Source organism: Mastomys coucha, unplaced genomic scaffold, assembly GCF_008632895.1.
Source record: "Mastomys coucha isolate ucsf_1 unplaced genomic scaffold, UCSF_Mcou_1 pScaffold11, whole genome shotgun sequence".
NCBI classification, from domain to species: domain Eukaryota; kingdom Metazoa; phylum Chordata; class Mammalia; order Rodentia; family Muridae; genus Mastomys; species Mastomys coucha.
This window is the reverse complement of record NW_022196893.1, coordinates 21098779-21103538: the sequence shown is the minus strand read 5'-3', so window position 1 is coordinate 21103538 and position 4760 is coordinate 21098779. Positions and strand designations below refer to the sequence as shown.

The window sequence follows — 4760 nt, the reverse complement described above, 5'->3', positions numbered from 1 at the left end:
GGGGACTGTCAGCTTCAGAATCTCGGCCCTTCATCCTGAGGGGACTGTCAGCTTCAGAATCTCGGCCCTCATCCTGAGGGGACTGTCAGTCAGCTTGTCTCAACGAGATAGTGACTCTTGCTCTCTGTACCTGCTCTCTTGTCTCTCCCACATTTTAGCCTTTTGTCTTTTTAGGACATTTGTTTATGACCCACCCTCAGCCCCTTTACATCTCAGATCCCTCCAAGATCTAAGTAGAGTCCTAGTCAAAGTCAGTGTACTGGCTGAGAATCGTGTAAAAGGACTCACAAGTGCCTAAAATCCCCTAGCATCTTTGGAGCACCTTCCAAGCAAGAGGAGACCCTAATGAAAACTCCCACCCTCAGAACCCCGTGTCAGACCTGCTGCCTTCTGGACATACAGATACTATCGGACTAGGTTCTGGGGAATACCTTACTGTGACCTCATACATTCAAAAGGGAGATTTCACCAATGACTTTGTCCAGCAGAGGACTTAGGCTGGCATTTAAACTACAGCCCCTGATCTAAGAGACACTGTTGCTGGATCCTAAGGGACCAATCGCTTCCAAGGGAGGAAAGAACATAGAGGAAATCTTCTCAACTGACATGTCTTGCTGGTCCCTCTGCCTTTGTGGCATCTGGACTATTTCCTGTATGGAGGCCTGGGAAAGAGCAATGTAAATGAATCTCTCTCTCTCTCTCTCTCTCTCTCTCTCTCTCTCTTTCTCTCTCTCTCTCTCTCACTTCTTAGTACACCATCAAGACTCCTCTGACTGCCATTTTTTTGTTGGCTTATTCTTCATTATCTGTCTCTCCTCTTCCTGAAACTCCTTGTTCATCTAGACTATCACGTTCTTCCCCAACCCCACTTGCTTTTGGTGGTACCAAAGGAGTTGTTACTATGGTAGCTAATAGTCTTCTGGTGGCTTTTTACCAGATTCTCCAGGGATCTGGAGATCTTATGGTTGCTGGGTCTACTGGGGACTTCTCAGCTTAGTATTTCTAAAGCCACAGGAGATACACTTAAATCCTTTCCTAGACAGAATCCTGCAAACTTGGTATTAATTAACTTTCATTACCTTCTTCAGCCCTTCATCCATGACAGGTAGCAGAACTTTTGTTTTAAGAAGTAGTAATTTTAAGAGTACTTGGAATATAAGAAAAAAGGTAAGGAACCAAAGCCCACCAGCTGGAGCCCCTGCAGACCAGGGCCAGCAGTCATGCTAGCCCTAAAAAGAGGATCTAAATGAGAAAAATGGGAGATGGCAGGGGCTGAGCCACACAAAATGCAGAAATAATGCCAATACATAATACAGAAATAATACTCCTGGAACCTTTGGAAGGGAGAGTCAGAAGGAAGGAAAATAGACAAAGGCCCTCTGTGTACAATTGTCCTTTTACCTGTTAGGAATTTCTTGGATTGGCTAGAAAAAGCCAGCTAGATTCTATGGCCAACTTGCCCGAAACCTCTTCTCTCTCTTTAAAGGCAAAACACTTTCTTTTCCACCTCTGGTTGCACCAGCTCTTCAAAGGTCCCTTTACCCTCGTCTGCTTCTTTCTGAATCCTGCCCACCAAAATTCTGGAATCTCTAAAGGATCCCAGTATATGACTCTCCCTTCCAAAGGTTCCAGGGGTATTTCCCCTACAGCAAGTGTGCCCCCCCATCCCCATGTCCACAGGCTCTTTTCTCTGACGGGATTAAAAGATAACCCAAAGGGTACTAGGTAGCTTCTCTAAGAACCTTGATCGCTATGTCCCAGCTTTCCTGCAGGCAAATACTTTGTTGGACTTAGCTCGCTTAGCTTGGAAGGATGCTATGCTAATCTTAGATAAAATTTTAACCTCAATTGAAGAAAAAAACAGTAATAGAGAGAGCGACAGCTTTGGGCAGTGATTTCCACATGTTCCAAACACAGGACCTCCAAATCTTGGCTCCAGTTGGGGCTGAAGCAGTGCTGAGAAATGATTCCCTGCCAATCTGCTTGACATCTGGAAAGCATTTCATTCGCTGGATTATGGGGGTCCTAAGGAGATTCAAAACAAAGCTCTTCAATTGCTTGCAATCAGCCACGTTTCCCAGAGAGACACTAAACCCCATATAACCGTCATCCAGGGACTTAGGGAAGCAGTAGGAACCCAGAGGCACTGGAGGGAGAGGTCTCCTGAGAGATAAATTCTTCACCAGATCAGTCCCAGACACCTACAGAAAGGTGAAGAATCTGCTAGTCTAGCCAGGCAAGAGCCAGCCTGGACAGATGGCTCCAGACTGCTATTTCAGGATTTTATAGCATATACCTGGAAAGAGAAAGAGAGAGAGAGAGAGAGAGAGAGAGAGAGACAGAGACAGAGACAGAGACAGAGACAGAGAGACAGACAGAGAGGGAGAGAGAGAGACAGAGAGAGAGACAGAGACAGAGGAAGACAGAGACAGAGACAGACAGAGAGAGACAGAGAGAAAGACAGAGAGACAGAGAGAGAGACAGAGACAGACAGAGACAGAGACAGAGAGACAGAGACAGAGAGAGACAGAGAGAGAGACAGACACAGACACAGAGATACAGGCAGAGACACAGACAGACAGACAGACAGACAAACGATATAGTGATTGTCTTATATATCACATATCACTAATATATATCACAGTTAGTTTTGTCATCTTGTCACAAGCTCAAGTTACCTGGGAAGAGGAATCTCAGTTGAGAGAATGCCTCTATCAGAGTGTCTGTAGGCAAGTGTGTAGAGAGTTTTCTTGATTAATGATGGATGTGGTTCTGGATGATATAAGAAAGCAAGCTTAGCAAGCCATGAGGAACAAGCCAGTAAGCAGCACTCTGCCAGGGCTTCTGCTTCAGTTCTAGCCTCCAGGTTCCTGTCCTGCTTGAGTTCCTACCTTAGGTCCTGAAGGTCGAGCAGTAACCTCAAAGCAGTAAGCAAATAAAACATTTCTACCCAAAGTTGATGTTGGTCATAGTGTTTATCCCAGCAACAGAAACCTGACTAGGACAATGACCTCCTCGCTGTTATGGGAGTTACCCAAAAGGTGATGCCGTAGGATCCCCCTTGGCCATGCTTCCTCTATGAATATCCAGGGTACTTCCGGAAGTAATGTTCCAAGTAAGAGAGAACTATGATCAATATGTTCTACCACCATCTGGCCTGTGTCCCAACTGCAAAGGCAATAATGGGGTGGTAACATGTCCCCCTGGGCCTCAAGACTTCTCAACCACCCCATCAACTAAACACTGGGAGATCCTTGACCCTCACTCTAAGTTCCTGAAGTACAAATTCAATTTGAAAAGGCCCAGGTAAGTTTACAAGTAAGATGGTACCCCCTCAGCTTCCCAGTCAGCGGAAGAACCAAGTATTATGCTTTGCCCTGCAAACTGTGACCACATTGGGCCAGTCTCTGAGGAAGTATGACACCATCTCTTGCCTAACAGCAGGGAAGCTTTCTAACACTCATTCCGCAGAGTGCCTGCAACTCTGCCCTTCTAGTGGAGATAATCTGTCTCAATTCCAAGTAGAATTGATCCTGCCTCCAGGGGAGAATCTATGTCTGCCTCTGTTAGAAACAAATATTCACCCCTCAGTCTGGAATGATAGGAAGACAGTAGGACGAGCCACAGATTACCAGTTCTGATACATCTACAAGGTCCCATCAATTTTTTTTTTCTACCAGAAATAATACCCTCTTCAAACTGGAAGCTATAGAGGAGCCCGAGACCACTATCCTGGCCATTAAAAGACAGGGACATCTGAGGGAATATTCTAGTTCCTATACCTCACCCATTTGGGGAGTTCAAAAGGTTCTTAACAAATTGAGGTTGACACAGTACCTCTGACTAATTGGCAAGGTCATTGTCACCCCATACCCCTTGGTTCCCAATCTGTAGACCCTTTGGTCTAGATCCTGTCTGGAACAACTTACTATTCCATGTTGGATTTAAAGGGTCTTATCTTGAACCTTTCTGCCCTAGATAGTCCTCCCTCCATTGTCTTTGAGGATCTAATTCATAGGGCTACACAATTCACTTGAACTGTTGTATCCCAAGGTTCTAGAGAGAACCCCCTTTTATTTTGGCATGGATTGGTCAAGCCTCCGTACAACCTGTTGATAACCTTAATAGATGACCTGTTTGTGAGCTACCTGAGTGAGGAGTCTCTCAAGGGACTGAGACTATCTTCAGCCTTCTAGCCATAAGGAGATATAGACTCTCAAGAGAAGGCCAATCTTGCCCATTATGAGTCACACACTTAGGGATGATGCACAAAGGAGAAGTTCTGAACAGACTCAGCCTGTTCTGACCCATCCCCTTCCTCTGACTGTTAATTAATCCAGGGCTCCAAGTGGTTTCTTGTGGTAATATGGAGATTCTTAATTACTTAAAGGATTAGACACAGGAATATATATCATCTGCTAAACTAGATAATGCAGTGCAGTGATCCTTGGAAATATCATCAGCGGACATACTGTAAATTAGTCTGGATGTGATGGAGCTAACAGAAGCAGTAACACATTGCATAAAAAGTGTCACATGTACTTTCTCTCTCACAGAGACATCTCTAGATAATTTAACTCATAATTGCTTGGCCTTAGACCTCCTGCTTGCTGACTAGGGAGGGGTATGACCAATGAGGAATATGTGCAGTCTTAAATTTACCTTGCTACACTTACATAAGCACCTCATCACAGGTGGAGACTCATGTTCAGGATTCTATACAAAGGCCACCTGTATACATTCCCTAGCAGCTACCAGAT

General features: G+C 44.9%; 1 long non-coding RNA gene across 1 annotated transcript in view; it reads right to left on the bottom strand.

The window, feature by feature from the left end:
- Positions 1-4206, bottom strand: part of LOC116081811 — a 6329-nt gene extending 2123 nt beyond the window's left edge. The window contains exons 1-2 of the long non-coding RNA XR_004115007.1: positions 4149-4206; positions 2679-2772 (exon numbers count right to left, since the gene is read on the bottom strand). This is a non-coding gene — a long non-coding RNA (uncharacterized LOC116081811). The remainder of the gene's footprint in view (positions 1-2678; positions 2773-4148) is intronic.
- Between the last annotated feature and the right edge of the window lie 554 nt (positions 4207-4760).